At 43.9% G+C, this 22,750-nt stretch overlaps 1 protein-coding gene across 36 annotated transcripts in view; it reads right to left on the bottom strand.

The window, feature by feature from the left end:
- The window catches only part of EPB41 (erythrocyte membrane protein band 4.1), a 171,471-nt gene that overhangs the window by 99,837 nt on the left and 48,884 nt on the right, over window positions 1–22,750 (bottom strand). The gene's annotated exons all lie outside the window — the stretch shown is intronic.

Genomic DNA, 22,750 nt, shown 5'->3' with positions numbered 1-22,750 from the left:
TGTTTACACATGCATTTAGCCATTGTAAATCAAACAGCAATCAAGCACCACTTCCTGACTGCTGCTCTCTCTGTTCTCTGGCCTGCTGAGTTTTATATACAAAGCAATCATCGCTGACAGATCCCACTCCTATGTAAAACCAGGCTTTGCTAAGTTTAGTTTTTTCAAAAATAGACACATCTTCATCAATGTCTCATCACACCTTTTACAGTGGGGATTATACCCACATGCATTTCAGATACATGTACAATTCTGCTTAACTCTGATACTGCAAGTGTAATTTCCTTAGCACGTTCTTCCCGCAGTTCTTAGAATGCATCACAGCTAAAATTGCAGCCTTCTTTTCTACTCAAAACAGCCAATGAGACACAGTTTCTAGTATGATGCCTGCAGAAGACAAACAAGCAAATAGCCAGGTCTACAGAAATAAAATTACACATCCCTCACATTTCTGGTTTTAGACTTTTTTCCTCAAATCTTCTTTTTTCACCCTCCAGTAAATTGGCCTGTGCCATTTTGTGGGAAGGGAGGAAGGGGAAACAGACATGACTAAACAAGCCTCTTCTTAAACATCCCATACAAAAATGCTGTGGCAACCATCTCTCGCTTCTTGAGATACTACACCATTTTTTTTTTTCAGTTAACAGGAAGTTTCAGAAGAAAAGCTCCCAAAGCTACAACACCTACATGCAACAAACACTCTTAAAAGATCAAAAGTTTTACTACAACAACAACAAATTTCAGGTCCTAACAAAAAAAAAAGTGTCACTGTAACGGACTAAAGAATCTAAATATTAAATTTAAGAAGTGGGAATACATAAACACAGTAAAATAATCCCCTTCATTTCCTTTACCGATCTAGACTGATTAATGCACTACTATTGTCCTCAGAATGGTACTTATTGAGGCCAAGTTTAAAATATACCTATTTCAAGTAAATAGCTTACCTTTAACCATTTTGGTTTTAGTAAACCAAGCTGCTGAAACTTACGGAATTCAACACTTATAAAATGATACTCGCACTACATGGGCAAAAAAAGGCTCAAATTTAAACTGAAAAGGCTTTCTGAAATGCATCCTACTAATGGACAGCAGGTGTTTTTGGAGTCCATTTTACTAATCTGATGCCACGTTTACTTCAACTTCAGCCTGGCTGTTGACACAAAGAGATGCAAATCACATGAGAAGCATATCTATTTAAAGAATAAAGAGACCTGAAATAATCATGCTTTAGCAGGGATAGAAGTAATCTCTGAGTTACATCACATGCATCTGCAGTAACAAATTACCATTGCTTACACAGAGGCTAATACATCTGTTTCAATCCCCTCGCTAGCCCAAACTTTAAATAGAAACACGTATTAAAAGTTCTCATTTAGAATTAAGAGACATTCAAGATGGACACCCATTTAGGCTTTACCACATTTAATATTCAACATTTTTTTCCAAATTAAAAAAAGTCGACGTTCATTTTCCCACAATAATCTAAATGCTTAAGATTTTAAAAAAAAAAGTTTTCAGCCATAAATACAAGCAAAATTGAATATTGACGATACTAAAAATGTTGCAATTCTTTATATTTACTAGTGACATGAAAGGTTAACCAGTTACCATCACCCTAACTGGGTAATGCTTATCTTTTCTGGTTAACCAGTGAGGGCTGGAGCATCTCCTAGCCTGCCCAAGGAGGGGGTTGCTTCAGCCCCGCAGGGGGCCTACCACCAACTGGGGTTGATCTGGTGAGGGCTGGAAGCTGGCAGACAGCCTCACCCTCAGGCTGGGGGTGGGAGCCCCATGGGCTGGGGACTGCTCCAGCCAGGCCGGAAGTGGTCCCCACCGTGGATCCTGCTTTAGTCGGTTAACCGGTTAAACATTAGGTTGACCTAACATTTAACTGGTTAACTGATTAACTGGATTTTACATCCCTAATATTTACTGTTCCAAACAGCTAAGTTAGAATATGACAAGTACTGCATCTCTGTTGTACAAAGCCCACTTTTTACTTTTTTCAACTAGATTACCATTATTTAAACACTGGTATATAGTGGGTTCTTTTCCTCCGAGAAGGTATTGCTTGTGAACAATGCCCTGGATGGGACAAGGAGCAATTCAAATTATCCTTCATCATCCCTTCAATACGAGACACCTGAGCCCTGGCCTGAAGGGGCTCTCTCTGCAGAAATGGGTGGGGGAATGTAGTTCCACAGCCCTGGTCCTTTTAGCTGAGGCAGTAAATCAAGCAGTCAGTGGTGCTGCAGGATTCTGCAATGTGAACACCTGTGTAGTAACAGCTGGACTGAGATTCTCCAAAATCCCCACCATTTTACACTGACCAGTGAGCTATCTGTATACAAAAAAAAACTTTCCATTGCTGTTCACCTCAGCCAAATTTGAACTGTCAATTCATAATGAGTGACAGGCTCCATATCCTATGGCAATCCCAAGTCAGGTGTTCTCAAACATTTTCATGAAGTTGATCATATTTTAACAGTGTCTTGCGGATACTGATCCTTCTCTCCCATTTTCCACTGATGGACAATCTTCCACACCACCTGTGAGCTACCACCACCCCAAGGTGAACTACTGCAATTGCTTATGTGGGAAGATGAAGATTTAATGTATTTTTAACTCTCTTTAATGTGCTTTAGCAGCTGGAAACAAGGAGACGTCAGAAACACAGGAGCAGCCATGTATTAAGGATGTAATGGGGTAGTCGATTAACTGATTAATAAATTAGCAAAAGATCATCAGTTAATGCTATAGACTACATGCATTTCCCCCCCACCACCACCGCCAGAAAATTTTTTAGCAGGCTCGCTACAGCTCTGCATTTAAAGTGTCTTAGAAGCCAGGTGGGCAGGCGCTGCTGCTTCTGTATCAGAGGCAGCAGTATGGGGCGACAGGCAGCCAGTCCATGAGGGAAGCTGGTTTTTAAACTGACTCCCCTCATGGACCAGCTCCCGCCTGGTACCCCATGCTGCTGCCTCTGTTACAGAGGCAGCAGCATGGAGGGGCAGGGGGTTCCTCAGGAGTGGGGCCAGAGTGCACTGGCTGCCAGCTGCACCCCCAGGGACTATAGGATAGTCAAATAACCTATAAGAATTCATGAGGTTAATCGACTATTCAATTAACCGATATTTAACATCCCTACCGTGTATCACCACAAAGTTCCCAGTTACAGCAACCACAGTTTGGGAAAAGCTGCACTCAGGATGACCGATGGGAGGTAGGGGAAGCAAAAGGGAAAAGCTGCCCCAAACCCTGGCAATTTAAAAGGGCCCAGGGTTCTGGCCAACCACTACCACTACACTGCTAGCAGCAGCGGCCTGAGCCCAGGCCCTTTAAATCGCTAAGGCCAGCCATCACCCTCAGCTCCTTCCACCTGAGACCCCACCCCTTTTTCGAGGCCCAAAACCGAGACTTTCCCCACGAGACTAGAGCCTGGTTAAGTCTGTTGCCAGTCCTGGCTGCACTGAGCTATCTAGTCCACACAATGGGGGTTTGCTTTGAAGAACAGGCTCACCCATTAGTCTACAGCAAGGTGACTATCCCGAACAGCTGACTACACAAACTTTAACCTTTCACTACCATTTAAGGCTGACTTTAAATATCTTCACAAAATTACATTTTAAGAAGTCTGAATCCCTAAATAGTTGATTCTCTCTCCCGCCTTTCCTCCCCAGTCTCTTTAAAATCTCTCACCACCCATTACTAAATTAAAGCTTAATGCTCTATTTAATATTCTTCTTATACCATAATTTAGTGTTCCCAACTAAGCAATTAAAAATATAAAATCAGTGGTAAGCATAACCATAAAGCAGGGGTTGGCAAGACAGCCTCCGTGGGGCCAATCGAGACCTGGGCACAGGGGGGGCATGCGAAGGCTCCTCTCCCTGCCAGGGGTGCGTGGCACAAGAGGGAACCACCAGCTGTTCAAAACAGCTTGTGGGCAGGGGCAAAGACTGTGTGTGCTCCCCCTGCCGAGGCCAATCATGGTCTGTGGGTGGGGAAACATGAAAAGCCTCCTGGCCCCGCCCCTTCTGTCCAAGGCTCTGCCCCTTCCAGGGCAGCCCGCAATCATGTCAGAAATTTGTGAAGTGGCCCCTCTTCAAAAATTATTGCCCACTCCTGCCATAGAGAAAACCTCACATACGCACAAGTCAACACCTTTTGTTGTGTTATTTAAGGAGGCTGTTCAAAACTAAGTTCAAAAGAGGAAATGTTAAATAGAGGAGTGAGGTAAGAACAGCAGAACTGGAGATTTATGTTTACTTTGATCTGGTCCCTTTGTACCTCCCCATCATCCTGGAACAGGATGGTAAACATGTTCTTTCATACTTCTGTATCTAATTACATTATGACTTCTTTGCTTAATGACTTCTTTGTTTTGGTCTTCATCAAGAAGTCTGATGATGAAGGAATGCCTAATATGGTGAATGCTAGTGGAAATGGGGTAAGGTTTAGAAGATAAAATAAAAAAAGAACACATTAAAAAAATCACTTAGAAAAGTTAGATGTCTGAAGTCACCAGGGCCTGATGAAATGCATCCTAGAATACTCATGGTATCTGAGCCATTAGCTATCTGAGCCGTTAGCTATCATCTCTGAAAAATCATAGAAGACAAGAGAGATTCCAGAAGATCGTAAAAGGGCAAATATACTGCCCAGGTATAAAAAGGCAAATAAGAACAATCCAGGAAACTACAGAACCATCAGTTTAACTTCTGGGCCAAGAAAGATAATGGAGCAAGTAATTAAGGAATTCATCTACAAATATCTGGAAGAAAAAAAATATATTAAATTTTTTTTTAAAAAAAGATAATCTTTCTAAAAGCGCACCAAAAGAGTAAAAATAAAGTTTTCAGCTATCAATTTACTCTTTCGGCTCATCTGTGTGGTGGCTGCCCCTTTAAAACACTACCTCTGGCGTTTCAAAGCGGCAGCTGCGTGGAGTCCAGGGTCCCCAGCTGATCCCAGACTCTCTGCGGCATTTCCCCAGCTGACCCCGGTTCCGCGTGGCACTTCCCCAGAACCAGTTAGGGAGTCCCCAGCTGACCCCGGGTTCCAGGGAAGTGCCACTCGGAGCCCAGGATCAGCTGGGAAGTCCCCAGCTGACCCCGGGCTCCACTGCCCCTTAGAATACCCGCTCGGCTATGAGGTGACTGCCCTTTTGAAACGCCGCCTCAATGCATTTCAAAGGGGCAGTGGAGCCCGGGGTCAGCTGTGGACTTCCCAGCTGATCCCAGGCTCTGCATTGCGCTGCCCCTTTGAAGCGCCACAGCGGCATTTCAAAGGGGCAGTGTAACATTGACCTCTGAGATTAACGCATTAAAAAAATTAATGCATTAATCCTGCCCTGCGTTAATTGCAGGCGTTAACGCATGTGAACTGACAACCCTAGGGGTTTTGTGTTTTGTTTTGGGGGGTTTTTTTGGTCTTAAACGTAGTGTGTTTCCACTTAAAAAAAAAAAAAAAACAGAGAAAAACACTGGCTAGATTTGATACAACATTTATAAAAAATGTCCAAAAACAGCACTTGACTTCTCAGGGCGATCCTGGGACTGTTGTTCTCCCTCCATGCCTCAAGGGTTGCTGTTACCCTGATTCTGGGCTGCTGTCTGACCAGCTCTGGAGGTACTGCTACCTGAGCTGTGGAGTTGCTGTCACCCAACTCTGGGGTGTCCCCCGGCTCTGGAGCTATTGTCACAATGAGCCAAGTCTCTATTCTGCTGCCATTTTTGTAATGAAACCTTACACCATTTGTCCTTCAAATTTTTCAAGCCTTGAAAAATCAATTCAAAATTCCACCCACAAATGCGATGAGTTGTTTCGCTGAACTGCTAACACTCCTATATGATAGGGAATGAGTATACGGCAGAGATGAATCCATATTAAGCAGCGAAAGAGTTAACAGTGAGTCATGTTTTGGTCTGGCTTCCAAAACAATGTGTTTTGTAGTTACTTCCCATTGATTTCATTTAGAAAAAATAAATGGGCAAGAATTGCTATAAAAACATCATCCATTCAAAATTCCCTCCTCTATCTAAATCTAAATGCAAGAATCTGGAAGTTAAAAATAGGGATGGTAGGCTGACAAAAGAAATGTTTGTTATTAAGAGAAGTAAACCGGATAACTCAACAATAATAAACAAGCACTTCCTTTCTGAACAAACTAATAATACAGTCTCTGGATCCAGAACAGTCATTTTACTTGGTTGACTTCAGCAAGGGATAGTCCCTGTAGCTGCAGATCACGTTTTTTCCCCCCCACCACTGAAAAGGTGCATCTTGCTTTTGAAGAGCAAACATCTCCAAGTCTTTCCTTTGTCCCCCCAGAAATTACATTTCACCTCTCCTTTTCTCAGGGACAGACCAGTGATCTGATCCAAATGGACTTCACAAAGGTAGGGATGTGGAAACAGGCACGTACAAGTACTTCCTTTCCCTGCCCTTCCCAATAAAGATTTAATAAAGCCATTTAACCGCCAACAACAATAATTCACAAAGTGCAGTCAAATATTTTGTTACAAGGTCCCTGGTGCACACTCGTTCTCTGCTTGGACTCACTAATTATATTCTCTCTGAAATTCTACATTCAAAATTCAATTTTATGCTTTCAACTGAAATTGTAAGGATACAAGGCCATGTCTTATATTCAGTCTTTTAAATTGTTTCCCATTACAGGTTATTTAAAATACTTTTCTTAAAACCTTCTTTTTCCACTGAAACCTTCATAGCACGGCTCACAGAAAAAGAAGGCAAGAGGGTTTTGGGGTGTTTTTTTGGGGGGGGGGGATTGATTTTTTACACGGGTATTTTATTAAAACACTTTGGAAATATACTCCCTTGTGAAGGTTTAACCAGCAATCCTCACCCTTCATGAGTGAGGCTTCTCAATTAAGGTTAACAGGTAGGGCTGAAGGAGCTCCCCGTCTGCCTGCAGGGAGCCCTGGACTACTGCAGGCAGAGGCTACCTTGTCCTGTGGCAGAAGGGGGGACATTCAAGCCAGGCTGGAGTAGCTCCCCTTTAATCAGGTAACCAGTTAAACACTGTTTAACCAGTCAGGCAATTAAATAGGATTTTACATCTCCAACTCCCATACTCCCTTGATTTGAAGATTAAAAAGGAGATAGACTTAAAGCTTCCATTCATATCTTCTCCAACCCCATACCTTCTGGAACAAAGATGCACCTGCTGTATTGAGGAGTTTGGCTCATGCAGTTCTGAAGATGAGAATTCTTTTGAACAATTCAATTTTAAAATTACATTCTATTCTCAAGTTCTTATCTTGCTCTCATCCCTATAACTTCAGGAGCACCTTCCTGTAGTGCATTAAGCAACATGACTAATGTCTGTGACATGTGGTTAGCGTCTTCTCTCTCATTCTCTCCCCAGGGAAGAAGCGTGTACACAACGTACCATTTTGTTTTCATGGGTTGTCTGGTTGTCTAGATTACTTACTAAAAGGTATGTGGCTGTGTGTTTATTGGAAGTGAAAATTAACAAAGCATGCCTTGCAGTTGGAATGGAAGGCATGATTTGTTATGGTTCTTAGCTCCTGAAGGTGCCTCAGATCAGTCCTTCAGAAAGCTCTGTCTCCATCATGAACAAAATTCACTGTTGCAATCGAAAATTCAGTTGTGCCAGAGGAGCAGTGTTAAGCACAGTGCTCAGCCTCTCAAAGCTATAGGTGATCGTTTCTATATTACAATGGATGCAGGCGACTGAACACCGTAAAAAAAAGGATCAAGACTCTGAACTTACCTTCACAGTCTATGAGGACAATGAGGAGGACAATAACCTTAAAGATTAACAGATTTATTTGGGCATAAGCTTTTGGGGTAAATACCACTTTGTCAGATGCACTGTAGCGGGAATTACAGAAGCAGGGAGATATATTTATTTGAGATTTTATATTTTATATAGAATCATAGAACCATAGAGCTGGAAGAGACCTCAGAAGGCCATCAAGTCCAGCCCCCTGCCAAAGGCAGGGCCAATCTCAATTAAATCAACCCAGCCAGGGCTTTGTCAAGCCAAGACTTAAACACCTCAAGGGATGGAGACTCTACTACTTCCCTAGGTAACCCATTCCAGTGCTTCACCACCCTCCTAGGGAAATACTTTTTCCTAATATCAAACCTGGACCTCTCCCACCACAACTTGAGACCATTGTTCCTTGTTCTGCCACCCGTCACTACTCTCCAGCCTCTCTCCAGCCTGTTTGGAACCTCCCTTCGGGAAGTTGAAGGCTGCTATCAAATCCCCCTTCACTCTTCTCTTCTGCAGATTAAATAGACCCAACTCCCTCAGCCCCTCCTTGTAAGTCATGTGCTCCAGCCCCCTAAACATTTTGGTCACCCTCCGCTGGACCCTCTCCAAAGCATCCACATCCTTCCTATAATTGGGGGCCCAGAACTGGACACAATACTCCAGATGTGGCCTCACTAGAGCCGAATAAACAGGAATAATCACTTTTCTGGATCTACTAGCAATGCTCCTCTTAATGCAACCTAATATGCCATTAGCCTTCTTGGTTACAAGGGCACACTGTTGACTCATATCCAGCTTCTCATCCACCGTAATCCCCAGGTCCTTTTCTGCAGAACTGCTACTTAGTCAGTTGGTCCCCAGCCTGTAACAATGCTTGGAATTCTTCGTCCCAAGTGCAGGACTCTACACTTGTCCTTGTTGAACCTCATCAGATTTCTTTTGGCCCAATCCTCTCATTTGTCCAGGTCACTCTGGACCCTATCCCTGCCCTCCAGCATATCTACCTCTCCCCCTAGCTTAGTGTCATCCGCAAACTTGCTCAGGATGTAATCCATCCCCTCATCCAGGTCATTAATAAAGATATTGAACAAAACCGGTCCTAGAACCGAACCTTGGGGCACTCCACTAGAAACCGACCGCCATCCTGACCGAGTCATTGGGCCCAACCTTCCAGCCAGCTTTCTATCTATGGGAAGCCCTGAACTAGGGGCGTTAGGGAGTAATCGACTACTTGATAAGCAAAAGCTTATTGGGTAGTCGAGTAGAGTAGCAGCAAAGTATTCTGCTGCATAGGAAAAGTAGAAAGTATGGCAAAAGATTGCCTTGGCTTAACCAGGAGATCTTGCATGTTCTAAAAATCAAAAAGGATTCATATAAAAGTATAAACTAGGACAAATTACAAAGGATGAATACAAGCAAACCATACAGGTATACAGTGGCAAGATTAGAAAGGCAAAGGCAGAAAATGAGCTGCTGCCAGGAGGGGGAGAGATGGCTGGGTCCGAGGCACCAAGTAGACACTCCCAGACTTCAGCATTTTTAAATTGCTGCCCGTGCCCTGGCAGGGGCTGCATGGAATTCAGCTGGGGTGGTGTCACTCCCTCGGGGCATGCTCGGGCTCACCGCCGCCCCCTCAGGGTACGCTCGGGCTCACTGCCCCCTGTGTGGTGCCGCTTTCTCTCCCGCACACCCCTCCCCACCCTGCTGGGGACGCGGCAGCGAGCCTGGTCTGGCATGGAAGGTCATGGTTTCTTCACACGCTCCCCACATCCCGCCAGCGGGAAGCCTGACCTGGTGCTGCAGCTGCATGGGGAGAGGACTGAGCACCCTCTCCCTCCTCCCTGCTGGGGGAATGAGAGCATGCTGCCTAGAGGCTTTCCCTGCTGCAACAGGGTGCCCAGCCAAGTAAGCATCACCCCTCATGCCCAGACCTCGCACCCAAATTCCCCTCACTCACTCCCTCCCCCTGCCAAGACAGTGCATTCCCAGCTTGCTCTGACACCCTGCCCCAAGACCCCTCCTGTGCCCCCCTCCTGGCCAGAGACCCTACCCCGAGCCTATCTGTGTACTCTACATCTCACCCAGACCTCGCAACCTCTCCGCCTTCTGCACCCTACCTCCATCCCAGATCCTGAACCCATCCCTATCCCACACATTGGCAGTCCTATCTCGCACACAAAACCCCGTTTTTTCTCCCCACGCCAGTGCCTTAAGGGGGTTCATACAATTCACTAATTCCAGAACCCCTGAAAAGTCAATTTGGCCTATGGGAAGCCCTGAACTAGGGGCGTTAGGGAGTAATCGACTACCTGATAAGCAAAAGCTTATTGGGTAGTCGAGTAGAGTAGCAGCACAGGGGTGGGGAGAGGAAGGAGGCAGCTCTGCAGAACTAGCATGCATGGAGAGCTGGCTTAAAAGCTGGCTCCCCATGCATCTGGGCTCCTGCCTTCCGTGCACTGCTGTTTCTGTATCAGAGGCAGCTGCATAGAGAAGGGCAGGTGGCTCCACGGGATCAGGTGCTTATAGGGAGCCTGCTTTTAAGTAAATTTCAAAAAAAAAAAAAAAAAATATTTAAAAAAACCAGTAATACCATACAGTCAAAATCTGCTCAGGCTGGAGCTCAGCATCATTAGATAGTACCAGATGCAACTGCTTTTTTATAAGTATTACCAAATAAGGCTACAAATAAAATAAAATAAAAAAGTCTGGCAGTGCCAGCTATATGAAAGCTACTAGAAATTAAACAATTTAGAGAGTAATTCAAGTGATCATTTTTGCAAGATATTGGTTATTTTGGAACAATGTTAGGTGTTCTAAACTGCAAATTCATATGTATTTTGCTTTTAAAATGCCACAGGACTCCTCATTGTTTCTGCATAGACCACATTCTAAAGCTTTTAGTGATGGAAAGAGAACAGTGCAGATTTTATATTTATTCCATTTGTTATCGACAGAAATATCTGATGTATGTGTTCTCTCTCTAAAAAAAGAAATAACCCTGCTTAGAGCCCCCCAAATTAAGAAGGTAAATCCCTTATACATTATTCTTCAATTTTCTTTGGGTCCTTTACAAACAAACCAGTAGGTTTTGTGTCCTGAACAGCGTACAAACTAATAGTGACCCTTTAATCAAATGGTGAGCTTCTATTACCTGAAGAAGAAAGATACAGTCACCAAAACATCTGAAAATTTTGCCTCAGCAACAGAGGAAAAAATAAAGCCTCCCAGTGTTACAACACAGATGGTACATTGTAAATGCCTGGATTTAATTCTCACTAGCCTCTCCCAGTAATCTACTGTATGTCAGCAGCACTATACCTCTCCTTCATCCTCCTACCATGGTACAGCTTTTCTATTTAAATGAGGGACCAAACAGTAGCTTACCATCTGCCTTCGGCAGCTCATTTATGTCAAACTGAGGACTGGATTTATAAAAGGATCTGACATTAATAGAGGGATAAAATGTATTACAAGTTAATGGTGTGCAAGAACTCCGATAGAGTTCCTCTCTATGAAGTGTCCCAGAAAATGCTTTCCTGAAAATAGCCTAGATTTCAAAAACTGTTTGTGATACACGGATGTTTAAGATCTTGCTAACTGACAAGGGCTATAGCCTCCAGAAGGCCAATATTTCACTCATCTGCTCACCTGTAAGAGCTGGAAATGCCTACACATTCACTATGTGCCAAGAAAACTTACTCAAAATTGGTCCACAGCGTAAGATGAGCAGAGTCCATAAAAACTATTATTTTAAGTTACTTATGGAACAAGATCACTCAGACTTTAACATTATTGCCTTTTCCTTGCCTGCTCGAACCAGTAGTGTCCTAAAGCTTCAACATTCTTTTAAACAGAATACAGGGACACACACACACACACACAAGTGGTTTTTTTAGTTTAAAAAAGCTTCCAAAAATAAATAAGTTTTCCCATGCAAGTTGCTTCTATTTTTACAAGATTGCAGAATTTTTTATTTATTGCTATTCATTTTAGATATCAGAAGAAAATTACAAGATTTAATATAAATTTGCATATATAGCTGTTAAAGGTAGCTTCCAAATCAATAGCAGTGATGCTATGAAAACAGAAAAAGCATCAACAGGCACAACACCATAGCTAGCAATTTATCTCCAGCCCTGCCTCTCTCAACTTTGAACTGATGAGCCATCAAGCTGTACTGAAGAAGAGAGGAACTGTTCGAAGGAACAGTTTGAAGAAATGCTGCCCAATAACTTGTGTCACCCAAAGTTTGTAAGACTCATCAATATGCAGCTCCAAAGTTGGTATGTCACTTACATGTACATACATGACTGCTTGCATGGGTATGGCAGGTATTCATCAGAAGTGCCTGTCTCTAAGTAAAATGCACCTCAGGTACCTATCAAGTGTGCCACATGCCATGGTACATGCAATGCCTTTTGGGAATTTTTCCCAAATGAGTTGCAGGGGGATCTGTGGTATCTTGAGAGTAAGATCCCAGTATGTAACTTTCCCTACTGCATAATGCTATCTATAGTCCATAATTTTCACACTTTTTAAAATCCCACAAGCCACGCAGGACATTTCAGTATCCACCACTATCTCTAACAGGAGTATGGAGACTTAACAGCTGTGCTGTTCCTATGAACAATGCAAATACAGGATACATGATCCTCCAGTATTTGGAAATAGCACAATAGGGGATTTCTCTGACAACAGTTTGTTAAGGGACACAGCGAAAAACAAATGGAGGTTGGTGGTAGCGTTCCCAGAGCAGTTGCAGACAGTGAAACCCCTGGGCCAGAGAAAAGAGCACCAACTGACAGGATTGTACTGTAAGGCAGATTTGGGATGACAAGCAGTGACTACAGAACTTCTGGATGCAGGTGGCCACATTTCTGGATCTGTAGTCCAAGCTCACCTTCTTTGCAGGAGCACCAGAACTGAAGTCACACTCTGGATACTTATAGTGCCAGATTGCTACCAGTCAATGGGAAAGTATTTGTGAGTTGGAAAATCCACAATGAGGGCTGTTGTCATTCAAATATATAGGGCCATTAATCATCTCCCGATACACAGGATTGAGACTCAGAAATGTGCAGTTCATACTGGATGGATTTGCAGCAGTGGATCTCCCAAACCATAGTGGGGCAATAGATAGATAGCATGTCCCTATTTTGGCACCAGCACACACTGCCACACAGTACATCAATAGAAAAGACTATTTTCCTGTGATTACGCAAACACTGTTGAATCACTAGGGATGCTTCACCAATATCAGTTTGGACTGGTGAGAGAAAATGCATAGGAACTTACATCTTTAAGAACACAGGGCAGTGCAGAAAACTGCAAATAAGGGCATTCTTTCCAAACAAAATTGCCCGTTAGTAATATTTACATGTCAATAGTGATTCAAGGTGAGCCAGCCTATCCCTTGCTCATAAAGCTATACACCAGCCACCTTAACAGCAGGAAAGATTTAACTACAGCTCAGCAGCGCAGAATGACAGCTGAATGTGCTTTTGGTAAACTGAACGGGTGCTGGTGGGGTTTACTCAATAGAATGGATCTCAGGGTACATCTAGACTGCTTTCCTCTTCCGAAAGAGGAAATGCAAATAAAGTGCTGATTAGCATATTCTCACACTTCATTTGCGGATCCTTTTCCAACCTTTTCTGTGGAAGAGGTTTTTTTGCCAAAAAACACAGTCTAGATGTGACTTTTTCACGGAAAAAAAAAAACCTTGTTCGAAAGAACCTGTAAACCTAATTTTTTGAGGAATACGGGTTCTTTCGAAAAAGGGGTTTTTTCGCGAAAAAGCTTCTTCAGCAAAAAGGGTCGGAAGAGGATATGCAAATGAAGCAGGAGGATATGCTAATCAGCACTTCATTTGCATTTCCTCTTTTGGAAGAGGAAAGCAGTCTAGATGTACCCTCAGTGAGAAAAATATCCCAACGGTTAAGACTGCATAGTGTATATGCAAAATATCCATGAGGCAATGGGGAGTCAGGGGAGTCTGCTGTCAGGCTGGAGATGGAGCAGCTGCCTGTTGAGTTCAAACAGTCTGACATAAGAGCCATTATAAGAGCTCATTGTGGAATGATACTGTTGAGGGGGATTTGAAAGAACACTATAATGGTCACAGTATTCTGTGCTAGACTGTTCTCTAATCCAGGCTTTGAGTGTTGTTAGGAACCATATTGTGCTTGCTGTACATTTATAACTTTAAACATGGTTTACTGAAGTTACAAATTTTGCAGTCTTTGTTATACATTTATGAATAGGACTGAGTGTCTCCTTAGCCTATTACTTCTTTAGTGTTTTATGTTTACAAGCACTAGGTGCTTTGAAGACCACTAAACATTCTGCATATATCTTGTGAACTAATACAGCTTTTTAATTTTTAAATAGAAATGTATTTTGTCAAAAACAGTGCCAGAAAACATTATGCAAAAGAACAGGCAATGCAGTATAAACTAACATAATAAGTTAAGCAGAACTTAACTTTATAACGGTCTAGGCAGCAAACTTTTCTGTCCCTTTCAGTGCACAAATGTCACTTCTAGCTGCACATACATAGACCTGTGCAAACCATAGCGAGTGTATATGAAGCTATGGTTTTTTCCATGCTGTCCCATGAATGATGGGGATAAGACTGAGCTCCATGATGCCATGTGGCATACTATGAGGTGTAGGGAACTGCTACTATGGACCTCTAAGGACTGCAAAGGGTGGAAAGTAATTTGGGACATGTTGGTCAGCTAGATCTACAGCATTTGGGTTTGCTGCCTGAGAAAGCCATTATGGTCTGGTTCATCTCCCTCTTCTTTTCCTGCTGGAACTGTCTTCTCTCCACTCTGTCTGTTTCTATGCTATCTGACAAGTCATCACTCCAGGCCCTTTGTGGCCCAATGCAGCACTACCTCACAGAGTCTCACTGTATGTCTTCCCTAATCCAGGAGCTGACATTCTGCAACAATGGGGTACAGTCTTCAAGGCAGTAATGGCAGCAACTGCTGAAGTAATCTAAGTGGTGGTTGGTTGTGCAAGGACTTGACCTCCTGAGGTTCCTTCCAGTTCTATTTTTTTTTCACAGAATCAGTTCCTATAGGAATAAGGGAAGGAAGTTTTGAAACTTTTAATAGGATATGCTTACTGACACTTCAGCTTTGGAGAATATCTACAAAGAACCAAATCACCTGGGCTGTGTCTACACTGGGCCACTTATTCCGGAAAATCAGCCACTTTTCCGGAGTAAGCTGCGAGCTGTCTACACTGGCCCTTGAATTTCCGGAAAAGCAACGATGCTCTACTGTACAAAATCAGCTGCTATTCCGGAAAAACTATTCTGCTCCCGCTCGGGCATAAGTCCTTATTCCGGAACACTGTTCCGGAAAAGGGCCAGTGTAGACACCCCAGTAGTCTTTTCCGGAAAAAAGCCCCGATCGTGAAAATGGCGATCGGGGCTCTTTTCCGGAAAAGCGCGTCTACATTGGCCACAGACACTTTTCCGGAAAAGGGGCTTTTCCAGAAAAGCAGCCTGCCAATGTAGACGCTCCTTTTCCGGAAAAACTGAAAACAGAATAGTGTTCCGTTTTAAGCAGTTCCGGAAATTCATGCCAGTGTAGACGTAGCCTAGGAGTATGGCATGCCCAGGGAGAAGGAATTTCAGTTGAATAAAGCAATAAAGTGTCCATCCCTATTCCACAGATACAAGCAAAGGGAGTAATATTTTCCAAATGAAGTCGTGGGTTCAGTTGATAATTCCTGAGGGTAAGAAAAGCAGACAGCACAGTCACTACTTGTATTCTAATGCCACCCTGCCCTATATGTCACTATACTCTTTACCGCACCATTGCCAGCCAAACTCATCACAGAATGGCAAGGGAAAGTGTTACCACAGATGAAGAAATAAAGCTGCTATCCTTAGAAACTCTCTAGAGAGGACTGCAGAGCAGCTCCACAGAGGTTTCATAGATTTCTCTTAAGAAGATCCAAGGAACATCACGGTGTACAAACAGCTCTGTATGGGCCCCCTCAATCTAATTTAACAGGGAATGAAAAGCAGATGTTAACTCCAGCTCAGTTTGGTCTGATATATCCTCTTCACATAAGTGAAACAATTAAAAGATGATAGTTTCACCTTGATAACCTGGGGTGGATTAGGAGGGTGTCATCTTTAAATTTAGACATCATAAAGAAAAATGCATACATGCATAGTTATTGGAGGTCTCTCCCTTTTTATTGAGCTCATCTATGCTTGGCTAGCAGGATTGGCTGGACTGTGGAGAAGTGCTACACGCCACATCTTCCTCACCCTGCTTCTCCTCCTTGCTATGCATGACAGAGGTCTAGCTCCTCCAAGGTATCTGTAGTGGTCTACAGGATGCTGATGGGTTCTCACTCAATTTATAATACAAAAGGCAACTCTGTAGCTCAACACCAGATTAAGTGTTGGACTCCTTGGCTTTGTGCTGTGTCAGGCACAATTCCTCCACTGCTGCTGATTCCTGCTGTACCCCTTTGGCTGCATCCCCCACAGTCTTTTCACAGATGTCCACAGACAGCACAGCCACCAGTAGACCTAGTTAATGGAATTATAGTCTCAGATACAGAAGAATGTACAAGGTCTCTTGTATTAAACAATGCAAATGTGAATGTCAGTGAAGGCTCATGGGTTACCCATATTAAATGGCAACTAAAGTGGGACAAAAACTGATTTTTCCAATTGCATTATCCAAGTCAGAGTCATTAGTAGGGATGTGAAGGTTTAACTACGGAGAGGAGGGTGGGCGGAACTGCAGACATAGACTGTTCACCACCCTTTAATCAATTAACAGGTTAAACAATACGTTTAACCAATTAGCCAATTAAATGGGATTTTACAATCCTAGTCATTAGCATCTTTACTTGTAAGAATTGTTCCCTTTATGTCTTTAACACATTAAGCTTCAAATGACAGACATATATTCTGCAAGTTACATTCTAAACTCTCACTCTACTAGTACTATATTGATTTAAAAGGAAAAATTTCTTATGGTCAGAGCCAGAGGCAGTATACTTCAGTTGAGTGAACCAGAACGGATTTAACATCAACACTTGACAAAAGATTTTTTTGCTGTGCACAGATGTGTTTACTCACACTGTGCCTCATTTATACTGGAGATATAGCAACAGATCTTGGTCACCTTCCTTCACAGTTTTTCAGTCATTTAGTGACATAGTTTTTGCTTTTATTATTTCCCTCTTGGTTGTTTCCAAGCCAAGGCTATAATTAAGATCCAAAGGGGAATTAATTATGTACTCTTCTGATAAAGAGCAGCCTGCTAAATAATAGTATGTGTACACAACACACTCACACGCGCGCACACACATACATATTATTAGAGGAATGAGAGAAGACATTTGAGACTAAAAGATTTCAGAGGCTTTAGTTGGCTACTGCTTTTCCGTAGCAGATCCCAAATGCTTGCATTAAGCATGCCTGGCCACAGCTAGCTCATGAACTTGGATTGTGATTTGCCTCTGTTCTACGATCATATCATGTTTAAATGCTTATAACAATGTTTGGGTGTACTAGGTGGATGTTTTTTTTGGTTTTGTTTTTTAAATACAACCCCCTAAGTCTGTTTCTCCCATCCCAAGACAAACTGCATCAAAGGGACAATGCCAGGATTGAAATAATGTTTCAAAAACTAATTGCTTACCAGCTTCAGAGGGGAGCCCACTTAGTCTATAACAGGAAAAACTTAAAACACAACAAATAGTCTAGTAGCTCCTTAAAGACTAAGACAACATGTAGATGGAGGTATGAGCTTTCATGGGCACAACCCACTTCTTCGGGTGACCAACTTACCTTCTTTACAAGCAATGTTCAAAGGATTAAAACTATTTAAAAGCAAAAATAAAAATCACACAATCTTCACAAGCTAAGTTGGGGGTCTGCCAAACAGAGTCTCTTTAAAATGGGAATTGAGCACAACTCTTTCTTAATAAAGTCACACTCACCACATCCCAAAAACCCAGACTGCTTGCTGGAGTGCCCCACTGTGCCACCACCTGGGAACTGCCTTACCTATATGCACTTCTAGGCCGGACCCTGTACCTGGCACTCCCTCCCACAACCCAATCTCCCGCCCTAGGTAAGTGGTTTTCAAACTGTGGGTTGCGACCCAGCACTGGGTCACATAATGTCAGGCACTGGGTCACCTTGCTGTAGGGTGACCCAATGACTAGTGGGGGTGCCAAGGCAGGCTTCCTGAATGTCCTAGCACTGCGGATTATGCTGCATCCTGGAAGAGGCCAGCAGCAGGTCTTGCTCCTCGGCAGGGGGCCATAGGGCTCTGTGCACTGCCCCTACCCTAACCACTGGCTCTATACTCCCATTAGCTGGTTCCTGGCCAATGGGAGCTGGGGCGGGGGAGAGCAGCGCACAGAGCTACTTGCATGCCTCTGCCTGGGAGCTGGACCTGCTGCTGGCTGCTTCTGGGAAACAGCATGGTCCGTGGTGCCAGGAGAGGCCAGAAGCCTGCTTTAGCATCCCCACTGTGCCACTGACCAGGGGCTGCTGGAAGTAAGCCAAGGCCTAACCACAAGCACCAACCCCCTACCACTCCCCAACCTAAGGATGGTAAGAGGCAGGTAACTGACTAATCATATAGTTGATACAATTTGTATTGACTACATGATTAGTCGATAAGCAAAGGGCTCTGCAGCAGCCTCTGTTCATGGCCAGGGGCTGCAGAGCGGCTTCCGCTTGTGGCAAGCCTGGGCCCGCCATGGGCAGAGACTGCTTCACGGCAGTCTCGCCTCCCCGTGGAGAGGGGCAACAATGGGGGGAGGGGGAGAGTGGGAGCAGGCAGCACCACAGAGCTGGTGCTGGAGAGAAAAGGCTTTTAAGCCTACTCTCCCCCCAACAACTCCTGTTTCCCCTTCTTTACTACCTCTGATTCAGAAGCAGCAAGGGGGGGGAGGGTAATCAAGTAGTCAACTTGACTACCTGATAAGTTTACGCTTGTGAGTAGTCAACTACTCACTCACATCCCTGCCCCAACCTGGAGCCCTAGTAACTATATTAAATAATACAAGCAAAATTCATTGCTTCCCCCCTGTTGTCCCTATATTCCAGCTGTGATTCTTTAATGCTACAAGCTCCATAAAGACTGAGGGTATGTCTACACTATGTCCCTGCTGACCTCGTTCCACGAGGAGTAACGGTAGTTCAGAATAGGAAGCCTAATCCAAACTACTTAGTTCATGCCGCGTGTAGCCGTGGGCACTGAGTCCAAACTAGCGGACATTTAAAAATGGCGGCGCCCCGCAATATGCAAATGAAGCCCGGGAAATTCAAATCCTGGGCTTCATTTGCAACTCCGGTTGCCTACATTAACCACCCAAGTTCGAACTAGGGTGGTAGTGTAGACATACCCTGAGGCAATGGAGAGTCCAAGTTAGGGCTGATAAAGTATGTGCTGGTGCCCTCACAACCTAGAACAGGCCTGGGCAAAATACATACTTACATCCAACCAAGCCACTGGATCCGGCCTGCGGATGCAGCAGGGAGGCCCACGCAAGCTGCTCTGCTTGCCCCACACACCACTCAGAAAAGCAGCTGCTGGGCCCATTTCTGTTTCAAAACTGTGATCACAGAGGGGTGGAGGGCAGGTGCTATCCCAGTCCCAGCACAATCCCATTGGTTGGTTTCTGGCCAGAAACTGGCCAATGAGAGCTGCCTGTTTGAATAACAGGCGGTACATGAAGCACCATGCCCCGCCCCACAGCTCAGTTGTTCGCATAAGCACACGTGCTGGGGTGGAGCAGGCAGGCAGACAAATGTTTTAAGCTCTGCAAGCATTTAGCTCTGCAGGCAAGCAGTCTGGTTGGGCTGCTGGCTGGTAAATCTCCTGGCCAGTGCCTGCCTCTGGCACCTCAGCTCCTGCCTTCCCCAACCCTCTGCCCCTTCCCACTCCTGCCTTCCCTACTCCACGTACCCATACCCTCTGCCTCCCTTCTGCACCCATATGTCCTCCCAGATCTGGTACCCAATCCCCTGCCCCAGATCACAATCCCCTCCTACCCTTGGTCACAACCCAAACTCCTGACCCCCAGTACCGGAATTCCTCCATAAATATCCTGGAAGAGTGAGGCCCTTTGACCATTTTCCAAAATCTTGGAATGGCTCCCTTGTCAAAAATTATTGCTTACCCCTGATCTAGAACAGCAATTTTCAAATGAGGAACCACTAGGTGCCTTTTTTGTTCTCCCCCCAGCCATAACCTTTTGGTCTGTGGCAACCCCTCCTCCCATTCTGTGTTGGGTCCTGGAGCCAACAGCAGCAGGTGGGTGCTACCCTATTGTAGAAGGGATGCTACCTTGCTTTGGAGATACCTAAGGCACAACATTGGAAGAACAGACAAACAGTGAATTCCCCCACCTTCCTGGGGACTTCGGACTTCAACCTCAAACCTTGGGTTGGTGGGACATAAGAACGGCCATACTGGGTCAGACCAAAGGTCCATTTAGCCCAGTATCCTCTCTGCTGACACTGGTCAATACCAGATGCCCCAGAGGCAGGAAAAACAACGGGTAATCATCACGTGATCCCTCTCCTGTCATCCACTTCTGGACAAACAGAGGCTAGGGACACCATTCCTATCCATCATGACTAATCATGGAGATTATGTCCATTAAATGCTAGCTAGCCCTTTTTTAAGCCCTGCTAAAGTCCTAGTCTTCACCACATCCTCTGGCAAGGAGTTACACAGGTTGACTATGTGCTGCATGAAGAAAAACTTCCTTTTGTTTGTTTTAAACCTGCTGCCTATTAATTTCATTTGGTGACCCTTAGCTCTTATATTGTGGGAATAAGTCTTTTCCTTATTCACTTTTTCCACGCCAGTCATGATTTTATAGACCTCTATCATACCCTCCCTTAGTCTCCTCTTTTCTAAGCTGAAAAGTCGAAGTTTTTTAATCTCTCTTCACATGGGACACATTCCAAACCCCTAACTTTTAATGCCCTTTTCTAAACCTTTTCTAATGCCAATATATCTTTTTTGAGATAAGGCAACCACATCTAGAGGCAACCACATCTGTATGCAGTATTCAAGATGTGGGCGTACCGTGGTTTTATGTAGAAGCAATAAGATATTCTCTGTTTTAACCTCGATACCTTTTTTAATAGTTCCCAACATTCTATTTACTTTTTTGACTGCCGCTGCACAGTGAGTGGATGTTTTCAGAGAACTATCCACAATGACTCTAAGATCTCTCTCTTGAGAAGTTTAGTTGTTGCTAAATTAATCCCAATCGTATTGTGTATGTATAACTGGGATTATTTTTTCCAATGTGCATTACTTTACATTTTTCAACATTACATTTCATTTGCCATTTTGTTGCCCAATCACGTAGTTTGGGACAGCAGGCTCTGGCCACAGGACTTCAGTTGCACAGCAGTAGGTCCCAAGATTGGTCCATGCAGCTTCAGTCCCCACTGAAGTCAGTGGGAGTCCTGGAACCAGCAGCAGGAGTCGGGCAGCAGCAGCGCAAAGCAGAGTGACCTAGCCCCAGTCTACTCTTCTCCCCCAGCTTCCAGCACCGTCACTCCACTTCCCACTGCCATTAAGAGCTGGGGGCAGTCCCATCCCTTTCCCCAAGTAACCAGGCTGGGGCCGGGTCATTCCAATTCCTGCCACTGGCAGTGAGTGCAGAGGTGGGCCCAACCCAACCCCCACTGCCAGCTCCAGATCCCTCTCCTCTGGACCTCCTGGGTTTTGTAAGGCTCCCCAAAGCGCAGGGCCCAGTGTGATCACCCCGAGGCTGCAATCCTATTGAAAGGATACCTCTAACTACCTCCCACAAGTCTTGGCAATAGTACGAGAATGAACACACTTCTGATGTTTTCCCTTATTTTAACTGCAAAGGGAAACTGAAGGCAAAAGAGAAATGAGCTTACTAAAGAAGAAACACAGATCAGAAAAGAGAAAGTCTGCAGCAAATGTTCAATGGCTGCTACAGTACATAGAGCAGTGTTTCTCAACCAGTGATACAAGTACCCTTAGGGTTACTCAAGAGAAATCTGGGGGGGGGGTATGTAAACACAACTGACATTTGGAGAAAACTGAATTTTTGTTTTAAGTTTTATAGCACTTTATTGTTTTTGTACTTTTTACACGCAAAAATTTCATCGCCCACCTGGCTATGATTAAGTTGTTTAAACAAATTTGTTGCAATGGTAGAAAAAATTGTGTGTCTGAAAACTGTAGGTACTGGGGGTTCTTTATTTAAAAAAAAAAAAGGCACTAAGAAAAAGGTTGAGAAACACTGACCTAGAGGATGAGTGATCTAAGCTTCTGTATACTACTGAAGTGGTCTCGAAAACTGAGGAAGTATTTAAGAAATTCAGTTTTGCACTTAATTCCCCCTTTCCACCAAGAACAAGGAAAGGATGGAATGACACCACTTCAAGTAACAATCTGAGCAGGATGTGGAAGCCAGTTTGCAGAGAACTCCAAATTAGGATATTTCTGGGGCTTCCATCCTCAGAAAAACATATGAAAGATCTACCACTGTATCAAAGAATGCCTTTGCCTGTTTCACCAACTCTGCGATCAGGTGTTTTGGATCAGGCAGTGAAACAAGACAGTTTTAGTTTTTAAAATGTATAAACAGGGATGAGTGGAGGAGTTTTCATTCTCTAAGTATATCAACAAACAGCTGACATGGATGATGTAGCACATTTGTAAAACTCATTTGATTCAAAGTCATCTTCAATGAAAAACTTTTGTTCACTTCCCAGAAACCAGTATTTCCCCATGTTACCAGTCACTGATAGGATCTTCATGAGCCAGCTTTTCCATCAGGCACTTAAATATGGTGCAATGAGATAAACCTTCACATTACCACCATTTATGACACTTAATCAGTTCTTACTTCTCTCTCATTCATGGCATGACTTTTTCCAAGAGCACTAAGTTAACTAAAACAACAGAAAAAATA

This window comes from Pelodiscus sinensis, chromosome 26 (assembly GCF_052426305.1).
Source record: "Pelodiscus sinensis isolate ZL-2025 chromosome 26, ASM5242630v1, whole genome shotgun sequence".
NCBI classification, from domain to species: Eukaryota; Metazoa; Chordata; order Testudines; family Trionychidae; genus Pelodiscus; species Pelodiscus sinensis.
This window is presented reverse-complemented; position numbering and strand designations above follow the sequence as displayed.